The sequence below is a fragment of the Cynocephalus volans genome, chromosome 13 (assembly GCF_027409185.1).
Source record: "Cynocephalus volans isolate mCynVol1 chromosome 13, mCynVol1.pri, whole genome shotgun sequence".
NCBI classification, from domain to species: Eukaryota; Metazoa; Chordata; class Mammalia; order Dermoptera; family Cynocephalidae; genus Cynocephalus; species Cynocephalus volans.
This window is the reverse complement of record NC_084472.1, coordinates 11,562,767-11,584,570: the sequence shown is the minus strand read 5'-3', so window position 1 is coordinate 11,584,570 and position 21,804 is coordinate 11,562,767.

The following is a 21,804-nucleotide window of genomic DNA, read 5'->3' as shown; positions in this document are numbered from 1 at the left end:
TCATCCTGAACTAATTCCACTTCATTCACTGTGTTCCAGACACACTAGCCTTCTACCATTCCAAAACCATGTAGAATTCTTTACTATCTCAGGACTTGGTACCAGTGGGTCCCTCTACTTGGAAAGCTCTTTTAGATTCCTTCAGGGCTGGTTGATCACTTAGAATAACTCAACTTTTTATTCACCTTTTTTTTCTGTCTCCCCTTTAACTAGACAGAAATATGTGATATGTACTTGTCTATCTCATTGGCTGGTGTAGCCCCTGTGCCCAGAAAAGCATCTAGGAGGTGTTCAGCAAACACTTTTTAATGGAGAACAGAGGAACCTCAAAAGCAGAAGCTTTGTAAGTATCTCTTTGCTAAAATTGGTAGAGAAGATTGTCTTTTGGGAATGGAATTGTTATACTACTCTGTAAGCACTGTCTTTACTTGTCAAATGGTTTGGAGGAAGTGGGAGGGAAGGAATTGCAAAAGATAATATGAGAGAATGTCAAAAGTTCATAGAAAGTTTTGTATTATCTTTTAATTCTATTTTTCCATGAACGTTTTCAGATACTGTTTTTCTGTATGTCTTGTGCTTTTTGTTTTGCTGTGTATGTAGTGTATGTAATGGACAAAGGAGCCCTAATTTTGCAACATCTAGTCTCTAGGTGTTAAAGAGGTTGCCAGTGTATGACAAAGAAATTAGTAAATTAGCACATTTTGTATACTTTGTGTTGAAATTCATAGAAAAGCTTGTCCTCTGTAAATGATTTTTTGGTTATGAAATTGTTCAACCATCTCTAAGCATTACACATGCCTGTACTTGTCCACTGAAGGCAGAGAGAAGGGACGGAGTGAGGATGGAGTGGACTAAGGCTAGAATGGTCATATTTAGAAGATACCTCAGATTATAACCATTGGTGTGTGTGTACCAGTGCAGCACACATAGTGGACAAGTTCTTATATGAAGTATCTAGTCTTTCTAGATATCTAGAAGTGCTCGATGTGTTTAAAAGTTGAAGTAGTAGAGTGATACTTTTTGTAAATATCTTTTAAAAACTGATAGGAAATATTGTGTTTGGAAATGGAATTGTTAAACCACCTCTGTGAACAGTATACTCTGTACTTGTTCATTGGGTTGAGGGAGCTGAGAAGGAAGAGACTGTAGAAGGTGTTTTGCTAGTGCACACTAGAAATGTTCAGCTTATCCATTGTCCTATATGTTACATGCATTTCATTTAACTTTGCCGTACTGTATATGTTGTGTATATTCTGAACAAATGAGTCCTAATTTTGTAATATCTAGTCTCCAGATATTAAAGAGGTTGCCAATATATGACAAAAGTGGAGTTAGTAAGCTCACATAATTTGTACACCTTGTGTTAAAATTTATAGAAAGGCTGTCTTCTGAAAAGGACTTTTGGAAGTGAAATCATAACATCCCATGTAAATGACACGAGTGCTTAGAGCCACTGGGTTGGTGAAAGGCAGAAGAAGTTGGAAGAAATGAAGGATTCTAGTCCAGAATGTTCCTATTTTGAGGACACTTTCAGATAGAACCATTGTTACATGTGTGTAGTTTATTCAACATTACTGTGCATATAGTGGACAAACTTAAGTCCGTATTTGAAACGTCTAGTCTTTCTAGATGTTTAGAAGTTCACAAAAAAGTAGAGATAGTAAGTAACGTATTCTGAAGATACTCTTTTGTTAAAATTCATATGAAATACTGTCTTTTGGAAATGGAAAGATCAAACCACTTCTCTGAGCAGTACACATTATTACATTTGTGCTGGTTTGGGAAGGAAGGAAAAGAAGAAAGTGCAAAGGGTTTATACCAATGTGTTTATAGAGAGGCAACATTGACCATTGTCCCTTATGTCTGTGCATTTTGTTTTACTTGGCTGTGTACATAGTGTATATGTAGGACGAATGAGTCCTAATTTACAACAGCTAGTCTTTCTAGATGTTAAAGAGGTTGCCAGTGTATGACAAAAGTAGAGTTGGTAAACTAGTACAATAAGTTCACTTTGTGTTAAAGTTCATAGGAAAGGCAGTTCTTAAAACCACTTATGGAAGTGAAATTGTCCAAATCCCCTCTAAGCATTACAGATCCTTATTCTTGTCCACTGGGTTGACAGAAGGGGGGGGGAGGGGGAGAATTCTAGGCCAGAATGATTTTATTTAGAAGACACTTTCAAACTATAGCCTTTGTTACATGAGTGCAGTTTATTCAATGCTATTGTATGCACAGTGGAAAACTTAAGTGTGTGAAACATGTAGTCTTTCTAGATGTTCAAAAGTGCACAACATATGTTAAAAGTGCACAACATATGTTAAAAGTAGAGGGCTAATATAATGACCTTTAAGTATTTTTTGTTATTTCATAGGAGTTCCTGCATTTTGGGAATGGAATTGTTAAACTTACTGTCTTAGAGTGTGTGCTGACTGTGCACGGGGTGGTGGTGAGTGAGGGCAGGAGGAAGTTTGCAGAGAGAAGGGCTCTGGGCCCATGACTTAGATTAGTTCAGATTGTCTAACCATTGTGGATATGTGCATTTTAGTTAATATTACTGTGGACTAAAGGATAAACAAGTCCTAATGCCCAAAGCATGTTAAAAGTAGAGGTAGTAAAAACAATTCCTTTATAAAAGTCCTTTTGTTAGTTTTTAGGAAGGACTGTCTTCTGGGAATGACAGAATCTACCACTTGGAGCTCTGTAGTGCTGTATTTAGTCACAGGAGTGGTGGAAGAGGGAGACGGGTGAAGAGGGCTCTTTGCTAGCATCTGCATATCTAGAAGGTGGTTTTAGGTTATAACCATCGGTCTATATGTGCACTTTTGGTAAGACAAAAATGTTTTTGTGGAGAAAGGTCATTCTTTATTTCACAACATCTAAGCTTTGTAGATGTCTTGGGGTGATAATGTGTGATAAAAAGTAGGGCTAGTGAATTAGCCAGTTTGTAAATATCTTTTTGTTATAATTGATAGAAAAGGTGCATCTTGGACATAGAATTGTTAAACCACTTCTGAGCATTGTATATCAAGACTTGTTCATTAGGTTGGCAGAAGAGGAGCAGAAGGAAGTATAAAAGGAGATTTATAATCCCTTTAAAGGGAGTTTGCAGATGTGTTTATATTTACATTTTGATGACAGCGTTGATGTATGTGCATCTCTTTTGGCTGTACTATTAAGTAATTCATTGGAAACATACCTTGCTAATATTTTAATAGTGTAGATCTGATAATGAATTCTCTTAGAAACATTGTACTTAGTGTACTCTGTTGCTTCATGTCTCATTTTCAACTGAGCATTAAGGGAATGCAGTATTTCAATCATAACTCTGCCAATATTTTTATCTAGAGGACTGTTGCCATTTTTGTCTTCTATGTAATTTTTATCCCCAAGAAAGGCAGGATTACATTTTTTTCTAATAGATTGAATTGGTCTAGTGTATTTTCGATTATCAAAATACTCATATAACCTTGGATTTAAATTGGTAAATATTCATAGTGTGTGAAAAAGCATGATATGTACTATACAATCTCAATCGCATAAAATTGGATGTCATGTATATACACACACAGGACCTGGAAGGACACATCCAACTGTAACTGCTTGTGATTGTGGATGACTTTTTTCTTTGCTTCTTGTGTTTTTCAGTTTTCTATAATGCACATATTAGCTTTTAAAAAAACAAAAGTTATTTTATTTTTTTGGGGGGAATGGTTTCATTTTTTTAAATTTTATTTATTTATTTTTATTGGTTATGACTATTCATGGGGTACAAAGCTGACTATCAACATTTGTGCCCAAGATGTGATGGCCAGATCCATACTGGCAGCATGCCCATTACCACAAATTGCGATTATGTCCTGTGTCCCCCACCCAATTATCCCCGACCTCCCTCTCCACCCGCCTTTCTCCCACTCCACTTTGTATCCCTAGGTATGCTAACAAAGTTTATTTTAAAAACCTGAAAAAAAAAGTAGAAGGAATAGAAGGCAGCTTGTCTAGAGTCAGTGGAGGAGGCTTGAGGCTGGGCTATTCTGTTCCAAAATGTTGATCATATTACCTGTCTGATGACTATTAAAGCTTTACTTCTTCAAGTCTTGAAAGATTTGTAGCCTTCACGATTCACTGCTTAAAATGCAAATAATCCTATGAGTTTATTTCTAAAGTCTCTACCAACTAACGTTTTGGTTCTTAGTAACAACCTAGGAAGAAATAGGACATTGGATGTGTAAGTGACAGAGGGTCATGAGGGGGAGTAAAAAGCAGCCAAAGGGCAAAGGGCCAATAGGGAGGAAAAATGTCAGAAAAGGGACAAAGGGATGAAAAGGTGGTGGAAGGAGAACTACACTAGAATTTTGAGAAGAGTGGGAACATTTTTGTTTCCTAGTAACAATAGAGTGGCTCTGTTGACAACTGGTAATGTGTATTCTCAAGTATCAGAAAGTTTTTTTAAAAAAAATCAGATTCTTGATGGTGTTTTTTGATTACAGATAAATTGGGGGAGAAGTAAAAGCTATGTGTCTGTTTAAAAAAAAGGTGAAGCAACCATTACATAAGGCAATGCAATCTGCTCAGTGTGAACATTGCAGGGAAAGATTTGGTATCTTACAATGTTGCAGTTACTATGGTGACAATGCATTTTTAATGACATCATTAAATGATAGTATAACTACTTGTAACTAAGGAGTGCTGAATAGTCACAGCTGTGGTGTTCGGAGTTTAGTGTCTTTTCTCCAGGATGGTTTTGAATGACTTCAAAATAAAAGTGCTGTATAACAGAGCATCACTTTGTCTATAATATGTGTACATTTTAGAAATGGAAAGGACCTCGGAGAATGTTGATTCTCCACATTCTCCTCCCCCCACACGTACATGAGTGAAAGCACATACATGTGAACACTTTAAGATGAAGATCTGGAGATAAAAATTAAGTCGTTTTTACCAGCTCAGTTAGCTAGTGATGGATTTAGGATCAGATCTCAGGTTTTCTGACCATGAAACAGTTTCTTCGTACCATTGTATTCTGCCTCTCCCAAACACAATGACACACATTAACTCTACATTCTTTTTATTTTTTAAAATTTAGTTTTTGATGGCTGGCTGGTACAGTGATCAAAACCTGGATTAGCACCATTTATCAGCACCACTTTCTAACCAGCTAACTGGCCAGCCCCATACATTCTTTTTATATGTCAAAATTGGTAAGAACTTGCAGTGAATTTATATGACCCTGTGAAGTTGTGAGCTGGTTAGGACCCAGACGAAATAGTAATGGAATTCAAAAGGTTCATAAACCCTTTACATTTGTTTGCAAGTGAGAAATTATCAGATTCTCAAGGAATTTGTGACCTCTCCCCAAATTAGTGATAAATTATGGCTTTTTCTCCATTTATGATGTCAAAATATCTTAAACAAAATGGAAAAGTAAATGGTATATTGAGAAAAATATTTTGTTATGATATGATAGAAGATCAATACCCTTAATTTGTGAAGAGCAACTACACATCAAAAAACCCCATCAAGACCCAGTTAAAATTAGAGTGGAGGAAATGAATGAAAAATATACAGAATAAGAAGTACAGATGGTTAAGAGAAATGGATATTATTCATCTTCAATAGTCATCAATGAAATAAGAATTAAGACAATAAAAATTTACTATTTTCACCTAACAAATTAGCACAGATTAAAAACAACCACAATAGTATACTATGTGATGAAGGTGGTGGAATAAACAGATTTCTATGCTGTTACTAGGAGTATAAATTAGGCCAAAGATCTTGGAAATTGAATTAATAATTTGAATTAAGAACCTTAAAAATGTTCTTTATCAGTAATTCAAATTCTAAGAAAATAGTTCCATTCTAAGACAATAATCAGAAGTACTCTTTAAGGTTTGTACGTAAAAGTATTTCTCCTTGTTTTATTTATAATAGTAAAAAATTTGAAAGAGCACAAATATCCAATATAGGGAAAAAGTTTAAAAAAATTCCATATTTCTATGAATACAGTAAACTGTCTTGAAAATTTTTTTAAATTTATTTTTGGAACCCTCTGGTTACAAAATAATCATATATTTAAAAATATGCAAATTTCCAAAATGCATATAGATTATCATTTCAACCATATAACTGAATGAAAAAATGCTAGAAGAAAATATACCAAAATTTTAATAATAGTTATTTCCTGGGTTATGAGATTATTATTTTTCTTTTCTTTTTTGTACTTTAGGGTATTTCCTCAGGTTTCTGTGGTGAATTTTTATGTTATGTTATTGGAAATCAAAGTTATGTAAAAATTTTTGCTGAGTGTATTTCTGATGTCACCTCAGTTCTGACTTGGCAAAAATCTGTTGTCCTAAAGTATGGTAAAAATTTGAAAGACATCTTTTTGGGAAAAAAAATCTCACTAAAATGTGATAAAATTTGACTTTTTTCTTTTATTTAAAAGACATCTGTGTAACTTACTATTTAGTCCAGATGCTGAGGAAATACACATGAACAAGACATTTGTATCAGTCTGTTTCTGCTGCTTCTAACAAAATACCTGAAACTGAGTGATTTAGAAAGAAAATAAAATGTATTGCTTCCAGTTTTGGAGGCTGGGAAGTCCAAAGTCCAGGGAACACATCTAGTGAGGGTCTTGGTGGTGGTGACAGGGATGTCACATTGTGAAATAGTGGAAGCAGAGAGAGCAGACAGACACTCTTCCCTCTTCTTTTAAAGCCCTCAGAACCATGCCCCTGACCACGATTTTTAGTGGGTGGTAGTTTATCAGCACCGCACTCTACCGAGTGAGCCACGGGCTGGCCTTTTTAGTGGGTGGTAGTTTAGTGACCACCATTCACTACGGCGTGGTCCAACAATCTAATCCCCTCTTCAAGGCTCCACCTTTCAATTACCGTAATAGGATTTCTCGCCCTCTTAACAGTCACAGAGGAGCAAGGATAGGAATTACATCAGACTTCTCATTACATAGCATGTAAGCAAGAAGATGGTGGAGTGAAATATTTAGTGTTGAAAGAAAAAATCACCAACCTACAATTTTGTATCTAGCATAATTATTCTTCAAAAGTGAAAGAGAAATAAAGAGTTTTTAAAACAAACAAAAGTTGAGGGAAGTTGTTGCTGGTAGACTTGCAATGCAAGAAATGTTAAAAAAAAAAAAGCTTCAGAAAGAAGGAAAATGTTATGGGTCAGAAACTAAGATCTGAATATAGAAAGAGTGTTAGAGAAATAATAAATTAAGATAAAATAATACATATTTTTATCCTTAATTGATGTAACGAATATTGCAAAATATTTGTTCAAAATATGATTAATACATTGGGTGATTATAGCTTATAGATAAGTGGAATGAAAAATGCAATATAAGGGACAGGAGGGAGAAACTGGGGGGATATTATAAGTATAGTGTTATTTGATTTGGGTTAGTTGTAAATGTATATTGCAAAATTTAGGACAACCACTAAAAATATTTTAAAAAGAAGTATAATTGATACACTAAGAGAGGAGAGAAGAAAATATATAAAATGCTCAAGCACAACCAGAGAAGGCAGAAAAAGAGTGAAAGACAAAGAAATAAGAACAAGGGCAATAAATAGAAAACAATTACAAAGATAGCAGATGTCACTCCAACTACATCAATAATCACCTTAAAAGTGAATAATCTAAATACATAAATTAAAAGACAGGGATTGTCAGAGTGCATCAAAAAAACAAGACACAATTATATGTTGTCTGCAAGAAACTCATCTTGAATATAAAGACACAGATAGACTAAAAGTTAATGGATGGAGAAAGATATAACATCCTAACACTAATCAATTGAGAGCTGTACTAGCTATATTATATACTGTCTATATATTTTAGACAAGGCAGACTTCAGGACAAGGAAAATTACCAGGGATAAAAAAGGGGCATTACATAACAATAAGGGGTTCAATTCTCCAAGAAGAAATAATAATTCTTAGTATGTATGCTCAGAGATTTTTACATATACTTTATATTTTGTTAAAGGCTAATTGACATAGTGGAATTAGCATGGTACTGGGAATCAAGAAATTTGGGTTTTAATCTGGGCTCTGCCACTAAGTATCAAGTGATCTATGAGTAAGCAGCTTATTTCAGTTTTCTCAGATATAAAATAAATGATTTAGAAAGTCCCATCTAAAAAAAAAGTCCCTTCTAGCCCTAACATTCTGTTGATTCTATTTGTGTATACTTGACTAGAGTAAATTGAAGTAAATATGATTCCATTGCATATTATTTAGCAGGAGGCTTTGGAGATGAATTTACAGTAAATGTGCATTTAGTGTACTTTTCGTATTTGGAAAATGTTAAATATCACATCACCTGCATTATTTTTTTCTATATCTTTTTCCTCATAAAGTTGATTTGAAATGAGTATGCATGGTCAGTAGGTGTGACAAATATTTTAAACCAGTATACTGGCTACCTATTATTATTTGTTGTATGTCTTCCACCTCATGCATAATAGGGTCATGAACATAAATAAATGTCTACTTCATTCTTTTATGGAGGGCTTGCCTTACTGTGTCATCTTTCCAGTTTTCTAAGTCCTTATAGCAGCCCTATGATGTAGGAATTACTACTTTCTCCATTTTATGGACAGAGAAACTGACGTAAGTAACTTGTTCAAGGTCCCACAATTAATAAGTGGTGGAGCTGTGATGAGAACCCAGGCAAACTGGCTCCAGAGATCACTAAAATATATCTAGTAGGATTAAATACGTTTTTTGTTTATTTTTAGTATTCAGGCATGAGTTTTAAGGAAGAGGAAGGCAGATTCTAAGATGGCTCTTAAGGTTCTTGCTGCCTATGGGATATTTCTGCCCAGTATAATCCCTTTCTCTTGAGTGTAGACAGGACCTGTGAATATGATGGGCCATCACTCCCATGATTGTTACCTGCCAGGACGTATTCTTATAAGACAATTGCCAAACCAGCTGAAGACCATATGTTGGGTGTATTTTTTACAAATATTCATTAGGATATTCCTCTTAGAATGTCTGTTTAGGGCACAGTCAATATTTTATTCTCCTATATATAATTGATCTTAGCCTTTTGGTTAGATCCCAAATCATTGGCATTGTTTCTATGCCCTGCTCTGCTCCAATTTCCTCTCCCTTCTTGTTCTGACCATCTTTGCAATGCTGAAAGTGTTGACAGGAGAGTTGATAAACATTAGTTGCAAGGCAGCTGCAAAATTTAATTAATCTTTTTCTTATACATATGTTTATATCTTTGAAGGAACTTGTGTAACTGAAGAAATACATAAGATGAATTATTTTTGAGATCTGTTTATTTTCTAAGTAATAATAATAATAGCAAATGACAATAACATCATAACTCGCATTTGCTGAGTGCATGGAGATGTGCCAGGGACTGCAAGGAACAGATATGAGAGGTTTTGTCCTTATTTTAATATTCTTTATTTCAGTGGAAGCCCTTATTTCCAAACAACAGGGTCTACTAGATTTTAGCAGAGAAGTGATTTGGTGGCTCACAGAATCCTTAGGGGGACTGGAGAAGCTGACTTGAGTTCTATGCCACAGGACTAGTTCAGCAAGGGCACCTCTGCCTATCGTCTCCCTCCCCTTGCACCACCTGATATGCCTGCTGCACTGCCAACATGGATGACCCAGGAAGGTGGACACAGCTGGTATCTCCACTGCCCTTGCAGCTCCAGGAACTTGGACTTGCTGCAAACCCCTCAGTCACCAGAGAGAATTCTTTTCGTTTCAATTTATACTTCTTTGCGTCATTAGTACCCAGTTCAAAGCCTGAGGTGGGTTCATCAGATTGAGAGAGGTTGTCAGTGTATTCAAAAGTGCAGTCCAAATAATAGTAGCATCAGCACTGGTTGAGAGCTTCTTGGAAATGCAAATCATGCAGTTGGCTCCATTCTATCTTCCTAAGTCGGAATTTCTGAGGGCATTTTAACAGGCTCTCTAGGCTTGGCAAGCCCTCTAATGTACTATGCCACGCACTCTAAAGTTTGCAAGACACTTGTTTGGGTAGTATCTATATCTACAAAGGAGGCTGGAAAACGAAGTCACAGGCATTTCCAGATTTTATAGCAAGAGGTGGCTTAGCCTCTGCTAAGATTAACAAGGCAGGGGAGTCCCAAGACATAAGAAGGGGGTTCAGCTGTGTAGCAGAGAAAAAGAATGGCAAATGTCCGGTACAGCTGCTGTTCTTGGAATGTCATAGCTGGACTCCACCTCTATAATGATTAACCAAGGAGCATAGTCTGCTTTGTTAAAGGGCGTCTCAGAGTTAGCGATCCTCATTAGCCTCTCCTCCATAATTACAGTGTCCACCTCTTGGTGACTTATATCACGCTTGCCCTCCCTTTTTCCCCCTCTTTCCTTTTTTCCCTTTCCTCTTTCCCCCTCCCTTTCTGCCTTTCCTCTGCTCGTTCCCGTTTCTTGTCCTCCTACCATTTCTAAGGTTCATTTGAGGTGTCTTCCCTTAAGATTTCAGGGAAAAGAAATCGTTCTTCCTCTATTAAAGGCTGTGTATCAGTGGCTTGGGGAGTTAATGAAGCTTTCAGGGAAAGTTCTTTTTCATGTTTTCTGGCAGGCTAAGAAATCACACACCCAGGGCTTGCTCCAGGCAGCGGGTTGAAGCTGAGGAGTTGCTTTTTGGTGCGGCCTCCAGGCTCTTCCAGTTTCTTTATCCCCCAGAGCTTCCCTTCCTATTTCACTTTCACTTCAGTCACCAGCTGCCCTCCTGCCCCACACCCCCACCCCTAATCAAAACTTGCTGTTAGGAAAGAATGGTATCCTTAATGACTTTGTTCGTCAATAGAACACTGAATCACCTCTCTGAGAGTATTTACTTTCAGAGGCTTTTTTTTTCTGGTGGAAGAATCAAAGGTTTTGTTCTTGCTAAAAACAAATTTCAAAACATCAGTTAATAGGAGAAGTTACAATTCATATCCACTTGCTTGGTGAATTAAGGGGTCCTGCTCCTAAACTTCTGCCACTGTTTCTCTACTGATTTTAATTTTCCACTTCCTGTTGTAGTAGTTGGAGAATGTGTCAGAGCTTCCCACTCTACTTATGCCTCATGATGTGGCGCCTGGGGGTGGTGTGTTCCAGGTGTGCTCTGGCCCTCAGGAGCCAACACAGCAGGTATGTTGCTTGTTCCCCAACACCCCACTCCATCCTTTACCTACATCCCTCCCCCTTTTTTTCCTTTTTTAAATTCACTTTTTTGAAATTGAAAGATAGTTGATTATACATATCTGTGTGGTACTGAGTTGAATATCAGTACCTGTGTACAATATGTGATGTTCAAATCAGGATAACTAGGATATTCAACACCAAGCAATGTAATCATTTTTTTGTGATCCTTTACTAATTCCTCCATTACCTCCCCACCCCCCTTACCACCTCTGGTAACCTCAGATCAGTTCTCTCCTTTTGAAAGTTCAATGTATCATTGTGATTGTTGTATCTTTCTTTCTTTTTTTATTCATTTTTTTTTTTTTTTTTAGCTCCCACTTATGAGTGAGGACATGCTGTATTTCTCTTTCTGTGCCTGGCTTATTTCACGTAACATGATTTTCTCTTAAGTACATCAATGTTGCTGCCAATGGCAGTATTTCATTCCTTTTTAAGGCAGAGTAGTATTCTATTGTGTAGATATACCACATTTTCCTTATCCAGTCATCCTATGATGGACATTTAAGTTGTTTCCCAACTCTTGGCTATTGTAAATAGAGCTGCAATAAACATTACCTCTGCCTTTTTTTTGTGAATCAGAAGGAGCCCTTGTTAGAGCTGCCAGCTGCTGTGCTGTCCTCCTGGCAGGAGCCAGTCTTCCCCGGGGTCTTGATTCCTGACTCTCTATCATTCAGGGTCAGAGGCCCAAAGAAATCATTCCTTTGTAGCACATTTTTAAACCTTTTCTTTCTTTCTTTTTTTTTTTTTTGTGACCGGTAAGGGGATTGCAACCCTTGGCTTGGTGTCGCCAGCACTGCACGCTCAGCCAGTGAGTGCACCGGCCATCCCTATATAGGATCCGAACCTGTGGCCGGAGCACCGCTGCGCTCCCAAGCACCGCACTCTCCCGAGTGCGCCATGGGGCCGGTCCTAAACCTTTTCAATAAAGAAATGTTACCCTTTTACTTTTGACAACCGAAACATTAGGAGACTAATGTCTAGGTTGATTGAACTACCTTGTTCTTGTAGAAAACGGCACTCTCTTCCCTAGGGGAAAAATGAGGACAAGAAGCTTCATTTTACAATACTGGTCTTGTGAATTTGACCCCAAGCACTTAGGGTGTAGGATAAACAACAGGCTAATTTGAAAGAGCAAAACAGAAATTGGATGGGAAGAGTAGAAAATAGAACCACATCCCAGAGTGCCATAAATATTATAATGCCAATGTTTGCTTTTCTCTGTGGTTGTATTAACTTTTAATAACATCTCAGTGACATTTATGTGACATAATTACTCGGAGTGAAGAAATAAAAAAAATTGTATGGCCAAAAAAAAAAAAAAAAAAAAAAAGAAGATGAACTGGGAAAAATATAATAAGTTTATATCAAAGAGAGAGGGTTAATATACCCAACACATAAAAGCTTTTAAAAATAGAGAAGGCAGGAGAAAGCTGATGTCCTAGCTCCAAGGCAGTCAGGCAGGGATAGCAAATTCTCCCTTACTCAGTTTTTTTTGTTCTATTCAGGCCTTCAAAGAGTTGGATGAGGCCCATCCACGTTGGGGAGGGCAATCTGCTTTACTTAGTCTACCTATTTAAATGTTACTCTCATCCAGAAACACTCTCACAGACACACCAAGAATAATATTTAACCAATATCTGGACAACCCATGACCCAGTCAAGCTGACACATAAAATTTACCATCACACGTTCACCCCTTGTCAACTTGGCACTCATACATATCTCCTTAAACCACACTTACTGTCCAAGTAAAGACAATAATATTGTCATAATTCTGCCTAACATGACACAATTATCCTATGTACAACTGAAAATGCACTAATTCCTTCCCCAGAAGAGGAGGCAAAGTCCTTGAGTGATGTTTACTTTCTCCTTGATATCCTATAACTTAAATACTATGGCATAGAATGAACTATACTTAAATATTAAAATAATAAGTCAATGTATCTTATTTTACATGATAAGAGAGGGAGGAAAACAATGATATTTGCTTGATATATATTTTAATACATTTTATTAAATTCAATATAATTAAATATTAAATATTAATATTAATATATATACACATTCAAACATTCACGAAAAATAAGAAGGAATACTCATGATAATAAGTCTTCATTTCTGTAACTGGTCACATGGGCATAGATGGTATTTATAGCTACCTTTTTCCACCACCCATTTTGAATTCCCTTTGCCTTTGGAAAGCATCTCATCTGGTCACAGCTCTTTACCTGGCTGAGAGACCCCAGTCTTCATTCCTTAATGATCTATCCATTAGCAGTACTGCCTGGATTGGGTTGTTGTAGTTTTCTATTGACCTTAATCACGGAGCATGGTAATACAAAGAGAAACTCTAAGGGATCATTTGTATTCCAGACATAGTCCAGTTTCCCTTTGGTAATCAGGATCAACCAATCAGCCAGCACTGTTATTTTCCTCTTAGTCTGCTGACTCAGAGGCATGAGGAGCCCAAAGTGGCTGGGTGGCAGTCTTAACTTCCAATTCAATGGAATAATTATTATATCTCCTGGTGGAACATTCCTACTTTTGGAACTAAGACCTCTAGGCTAGTAGAGGATAAGGCCACAGGAACAGGAAGCAAAAATTTTGCTAGTGGGTCACTAGGGGTAATAGTGAATGGTACCACTTCCATTTCCACCCCTTGATTCCTGGACACATGAATCCTGGCTATGGAAGAAACAGCAACATATTTTGTACATTGATTCAGAGCATACACAGACTTCTGGTGATCCTTGCCCCAGCTCTGCAAGGTATTGCCACCTATCTGGCACTGTTACTGAGTTTTCAAAAGGCTATTCTACTGTTCCATCAAATTAGCTGCTTCAGGATGATGGATAACATGGTAAGACCAGTGAATTCTATGACCGTGGGTCCATTGTCATACTTCTTTTGCTGTAAAGTGAGTTCCTTGATCAGAAGTAATGCTGTGTGGAATACTATGATGATGGAAAAGGCATTCTGCAAGTCCAACGGTGGTTGGTTTGGCAGACGCTTTTTGTGCAGAGAAGACAAATCTATATCCGGAACAAGGTCCATTCCAGTGAAAGCAAAATGTTGTCCTTTTCATGGATAAAAGTGGTCCATTGTAATCAATCTACCATCAGGTGGCTGGCTGATCACTCTGGGGAATGGTGCCATATTGGGAACTCAATGTTGGTCTATGCTATTGTTAGATTGAGCAATTGGCAACAGCCAGGTTGGCCTTGGTGAGTGGAAGTCCATGCTGCCGAGCTCATGTATAACCTCTATCCCTGGAACCATGGACACTTTGCTTATGAGCTCATTGGATGATGACAGGGATGATTGGGGAAAGAGGCTGATAGGTATCCACAAAATGGGTCAGCCTATCCACTTTATCATTCAAACCCTCCTCTGCTGAGTTGAACATTCACACAGGACACAAATATCATCATGTTTTCTGCTCATCCAGAGAGGTCTACCATATATCTCTTCCCCGAATTTTGTTGTCACCAATTTTCTAGTCATGTTCTTTCTAGGTTCTTGATCATCCAGCTAAGCCATTGGCCACAGTCCATGAATCAGTACATAATGGCACATCTGGCCTTTTCTCCTTCCAAGTGAAGTGAACAACTAGGTGCACTGCTCGAAGCTCTGCCCACTGGAAGGATTTTCCTTTACCACTGTCCTTCAGGGATGTATCAGGAAGGGGCTGGTGCTGTAGCTGTCCACTTTTGGGTAGTGCCTGCATATGGCACAGAACCATCTGTAAATCAGGCTCAAATTTACTTTTCCTCAGTCAGCTGATCATAGGGAACTTACATGAGGCCATAGGTTCAGGCCAGGAGAGAAAAGGCAGTGTAGCATGAGTGGGGACCATGGGCATTTGGATCACTTCTTCATGTACACACTTGTGCCTGTGGGGCCTGCTCGGGCCTGATCACACATATGCCACTTCCATTCAATGATGGAGTGCTGCTCTGCATATCCAGCTTTACAGCTTGCTGGGTCAGATAACACCCAGTTCACGATGGGAAGCTTAGGTTGCATGGTAACTTGGTAGCTCATGGTTAAGCTTTCAGCCTCTATTAAGGCCCAGTAGGCAAGAGCTGTCTCTCAAAAGGAGAGTAGTTTCCTGAAAAGGATAGTAGGACTTTGCTCCAAAACTCTAAGAATCTTCCCTGTAATTTACCCATGGAAGCCTGCCAAACAGCATCCATATTCACCAATGACACCTCAAGTACCACTGTATCTGCTGGTTTATATAGCCCAAGTGGCAGAGCAGCTTGCATGGAGCCTGGACCTGTTGCAGAGCCTTCTCTTGTTCTGGGCCCCATTCAAAACTACCAGCATTTCGGGTTTCTTGGGAAATTGGCCAGAGTAACATACCCAAATGAAGAATATGTTGCCTCCAAAATCCAAAAAGGCCCTCTAGGTGTTGTGTTTTTTTTTGTCTGTTTGTTTTGGGGGGGTCCAGATGAAACAACTTATCTTTCCCTTTAGAAGGATATCTTGACATACCCCGTATCACTGGACCACTAGAAATTTCACTGAAGTAGAAGGCCCCTGAATTTTTATCAGATTTATTTCCCACTACCCCACACCCAAAGGTCTTCCCAGTATGTCTAGAGTATCTGCTACTTCTTGCTCACTAGGTCCAATCAGCATAATGTCATCAATATGATGAACCAGTGTGATATATTCTGGAAGGGAAAGGCAATCAAGATCCTTGTGAACTAAATTATGACAGGGAAATGGAGAGTTGAAATACCCCTGAAGTAGGACAGTGAAGGTGTATTGCTGGCCTTGTTAGCTGAAAACAAACTGCTTCTGGTGGGCCTTATTGAAAGGGATGGAGAAAAAGGCTTCTTCTTCAGTAGATGCATACCAGGTACCAGGGGATGTGTTAATTTGCTTAAGGAATGGACATATGCATTTGTGTTTTGACCCAGCAGCCCTACTTCAAGGTATCTATTAAGATTCACTGACAATAACATAAAATGACTGATGCACAAGGTAATTTACTGCAGCAACATCTGTAACATAAAAGATTGGAAACAAACCAAATGTTCATCAATAGTAGACTGGTGAACATATTTTAGGGCAGCTACGTAATGGACTAGTATGTAGATGTAGACAGGAGTGCGGAAGATCTTTGCACACTGCTATGGACAGATATCTAGGATATGATAAGGTACTGAACAGTATGCATGGTATGCTACCTTTATTTAAGAAATGGGGGGATAAGAATATGATATTCACATATTATATATAACATGTAGTATTAAACATGTAATATATAATGTATAATACATAATAATAACTACTAATGTATTATTCAGGATTCTCCAGAGAAACAGAACCAATAGGATGTACATATAGAGGAAGAGATTTATTTTAAGGAATTGACTCACACAATTATGGAAGTTGGCAAGCCCAAAATCTGTAGGGGAAGCTGCCAGGCTGGAGACCCAGGAAGAGCTGATGTTGCAGTTAAAGCCCAAAAGCCGAAAGCCGAAAGCCGTCTGCTGGTAGAATTCCTTCTGGCTCAGGGGAGGTCATTCTATTGTTCTATCCAGTCCGTCAGCTGATTGGATGAAACCCACCCACACTATGAAGGGCAAACTGCTTTATTCAAAGTCTGCTGATTTAAATGTAAATCTTATCCAAGACAATCACAGAAATACCACAATAATGTTTGACCAAGTTGATGGGCACTGTGGTCCAGCCAAATTAACACATAAAATGAACCATCACAATAACATAGAATGTAATATGGAATATATTTACCTATATTAAAAAAAAAAAAAAAAAGAATGTAAGGAAACAAATCCAGAAACTGGTTTAAAAAAAGAGAAGATTTTCTATAAGGGCATGGGAGGGACAGATATGGAAGCTTGAATTCCCTGAATATACCTTGATTTATTTTGCCTTTAGAATCATGCAAAATTTTTTTGTAATTATAAAACAAAATTAAATCAACATTAAAAGGCAGTTCTAAAAAACTTAGAACAAAATGAAATAAATAAAACAAAATGTATAAAGGTACAAAGTTGCTAGATTATCCACATGAAGACAAAATATTTCAAGTGAGTTTAAAGCACATCAGTTTGACACCATAATAGCCCTAGTGGGGCATATCCTAAAGACAAAAAGGAAAGTAAAGAAATCTTAAACTATTTTCATGTTTCATAATATTGGTAACAATATTGTTATTCTTATTTTGAAGATACAGTATATAGAGAGTTGGCTAAAATTAATAATTTTGTTAATGTCATGGAGAACCTTATTTTTCAGCATAAGGGAAAAGAGATACAAACATAAATCCCCTAAATTTCTAAATTTGAGATAGAAATTTCAGTGTGAACTCATGATATATCTCTTTATCTGCCCACAAAAAAGCCTAGAAACACAGCGGTCAAGCCAGTAGCCAAGAGTACCTTCCTAGATTGTTGTCTGTGAGTGAATGAAAAAGAACTAGGATTCCCCTAAAACAAACCAAGATTCCTTGGAGAAGTAGCTAATTTCAGATGTTTGGCAAAAAATGTGCAAAATGATTTTGAAACATCTTGTACGGAAAAGCAAGGAGGCTAGCAAAAACAATGGGATCATGTCGAAAGGACTCAGAGATAATTTGAGGAACAGTCACCAACCAAAGACGAACAATTTGAATATCAAAGAATATAATTGCAACACTGTATTGGAACATATAAAATATGTTTAAAAATCTGTGAGTACGTAAGGATAATAATTAAAAAAAACCTCATTGGTCATCATATTATTATTCTGAAAACTAGTAAATAAAGGAAAATGTTCAAGCATTTATCCTGTTTTTCTTGAACAAACTATCTCAGAGTACCCAAAGTTTGGTGTAGGAAAATTCTTGAAGAATATCAGCTAATAAATTAAAAAGGAATAACAGAATGATACTGTCTTCATCTTGCACTTCTAATTTAGTTGTATAATGCGTCCAGGCACCAATCATTATTATCTGCTAAATTACTAGCCTTAGAGAAAGGCTGATGGGGGCTGGGGCAGGTATCACTGGCCCTCATTCAGCATCCCCTTGGATCACCTTTGATTGTAGTCTCAGCTCTGTGGACAGATCTGTTGCACTCAGATTCCTTTCCCACTGCTAGCATCTCACCTCAGTGCACGGGGAGTCTTTTTGCTTCCTGCTCCAGAGTCTTCTTGGTCATCCTTTGAGTTCCGTGGCTCCAGCATTAGGATTCAGCCCAGAGAGTGGAAGGTTTAATGTCCCCAGGAGCAACCCTCAACCAAGAGATAGGAGCTGGTGGAAAAACCTCCTCCCTCCTATATTCCAGGTGAATGATTCTTGGAGGTCTTCTTTATGCTTCTCAATAGGTCTCAGTGGAATTGCTAATATACACTTTTGCTGCTTTTTCTTGCTTTCCTGTGTCACTGGCCCTGTTCCCTAGCTACTGCTTCCTGGGATGACCTCCCAAATAAACCTCCTGCACCCAAAATCTTGTTCCACACTCTACTTGGGGAAACCCAGACTAGGACATAAATTCTATAATGGACAGATCAGGCTGACAACACATGACCTTACTGGTTCATGGCATTGACATAGAGAGACGAGCAGACACTGTCTCCAACACCACATATATTCTGCTCAAAAACTGAGCTTGAATCTGATCAGGCCTCTAGATTTAACTGCCAGTTTATAAGAACATGTTAAATGATTCCCTGGGAATTCAATCAGCAATCCAGAATGTGGGAAATTTTGTAGAACAAATGACCAAGTATCTTCCACAACTAAATGGTACAATAAAAAAGAGGAGGAGAAACATATAGATTAAAGGAGATTTAAAAGATATAGCAACTAAATCTAATGGGATTAGAATAAACTATGTATAAAAATTAAAAATTCTTGACTCTCCCAGGACAGGGGTGTGGATGCGCTCCAGCCGGTCAAGAAACAGAAAGAGAAATATTTGGTTGACACAGAAATTTCCTGATCTGAGGAGAATTGGTGCCAGAATATTGCCACTTAAAGCCAATCCACTTAAATTTCATCTGGCCGATCTAGGGATCCACTTTCTCCTATAATTTTTATTTAAGAACACACAGACTTGGGCAGCGCACAGCTGCCGGGACGCCGTGATCCCTGAGCCTCAGAAACTCAGCAGCGGAGGAGCTGGCAGCAGCGGCAGCAGCGGCAGCGGCGCCCTCGACAGCAGCGTCAGCAGCGGAAGAGGTGCCAGCGGAAGAGGTGCCAGCGGAAGCGGTACCAGCGGAAGCGGTCCCAGCGGCAGCAGTGGAGGAGCCAGTGGCAGCGGCGGCAATGGCGTAAGCGGCACAGGCAGTAGCAGCGCCAGCGGCAGCAGTGGGGGAAGCGGCAGCGGCAGGAGCGACACCCTGCGGTATTGCCCTGTCACCCAGCAGCCCGGCCGAGTCCAAGCTGACCAGAGAGGTGGCTCCCCGGAGAGGCCCAAGACCCGAGGCAACCACACACACAAGGCACTAGTGGCCAACTGAGTAGTCACTGAGGTAGCCATACCAAATTGGCAACCACAGCAACATCTTAGTCAGTCAATAGTGTCAAACCTGTGGACTGTGAAACCCCCTGCCACAATGAATAAACATCAAAAAAAAGATACCAGAAATACAACAAATCAAGAAAGTACATCACCCAAAGATAATAAATCTCAAGCTCTAGATCATATAGAACAAGAAGCCCTTGAAATGACTGACAAGGAATTTCGAGTGATAATTCTAAGGAAACTGAATGAGATACAAGAAAACTCAGCTAGACATCATGATGAAATGAGGAAAAATATACAGGACCTGAAAGAGGAAATGTACAAGGAAATTGATGTCCTGAAAAAAAAATGTAGCAGAACTTGCCGAATTGAAGAAGGTATTCAGCGAAAAAACACAATGGAGAGTTTGACAAGCAGGCTTGTGGAAGTTGAAGAGAGAACCTCTGAACTTGAAGATGGGCTGTTTGAAATAACACAAGCAGACAAAAAGAAAGAAAAAAGAATCAAAGGTATTGAAGAAAATCTGAGAGAGATATCAGACAACCTTAAGCGCTCAAATATCCGAGTCATGGGTATTCCAGAAGGGGAGGAAAACGGAGATTGCATTGAAAACACATTCAACAAAATAGTGGCAGAAAACTTCCCAGGTATAGGAAAAATCACAGATCTTCAGATCCAGGAAGCTCAACGATCTCCAAACGTATTCAACCCAAAAAGGTCTTCTCCAAGACATGTTATAGTCAAATTGGCAAAACTCAGAGACAAAGAGAGAATCTTAAAAGCTGCAAGAGAGAAGTGTCAAATCACCTATAAGGGAGCCCCAATCAGGCTAACATCAGACTTTTCATCACAAACCCTAAAAGCCAGAAAGGAATGGGATGATATTTTCAAAATACTAAAAGACAAAGATTGCCAGCCAAGAATACTCTACCCTGCAAAGCTATCCTTCCGAAATGAAGGGCAAATAGTATATTTCTCAGACAAACAAAAACTGCGGGAGTTCACCACCACACAACCACACTTACAAGAAATCCTCAAGGGAGTACTGGGTTTGGTTCCTGAAAAATAACTACCACTGCCATAAACACCCAAGAAAAATCTAAACCCACGAGTATAATAAAAATGGCATTCATGAAGAGAAAACAAACAAACAAAAACGCTATCTACAACCTAAGGAACCAACAAACACAGAAACCAAAGAGTAAATCAGAAAGCAAGGAACAAAAGACACCTAAGGCAACCAAATAACAATCAATAAAATGCTAGGAATAAATCAACACTTTTCAATAACAACTCTTAATGTAAAAGGCTTAAATTCCCCAATCAAAAGACACAGACTGGCTGACTGGATTAAAAAGGAGGACCCAGGGGCCTTAGGCAGCCAGGAAACTTGTGGACCTTCCTCTTGCTGTCTCTTAAGGGAGGACCGCTGCTGGTGGCCGGTGGTGGGGGCTGACTGCCACTTTGCTCTTGGCAGGATAGGCTGCCTCGTTTCCAGGCAACAGCTTTGAAGTATGGAGCAGGAAAAGAACTGTTTCTTAGCTGCAAAAGCAAGTCTCTAAAGAGGGAACAAGGCAGCAGGGCTGCTGTTGATGAAGCCAGAATCCCGGAGGCCAGGGCCGCGCTGAAGGTGGCCCGCTGCCCTATTCAGGATTCGAGGTTTCAGGCCGGCATAAAAGAAGATTCCTGGGAGTACCCGAGCCACGCCGCGGGACTGAGTGAGCAGCCCGAGGCAGCGGCAGCCGAGAACAGTGATGGTGACAAAGCAGAGGCAGAGAGGGAGCCGCCCGACCCGGCACAGCCCTGTGAGTGACCTCTGACCCGGCCCTGCTCGGGGGGCTGACGCCCGCCTGGCTTCCGCCTGCATCACTGGGCCACTCACCGCCCCCAGGGCTGCCTCCATTTTCTCAGGTGGTGGCAACTCCAGCCTGGCTCAGCCAAGCCGGTCCTCCTCGCCTGGCTCGGCTCCTCACTGAGCCTTCCCACTTGCTTGCCCCAGCGCGGGGCTTCCTGGGGCCTGCGTGCCGGCCTCCCCTCCCACTTCCTCTGCGGTTCTCTGGAAGGGCTGGTGGCGTGTGTCATCCCCGGCCAGCATCGGGAGGGCAAGG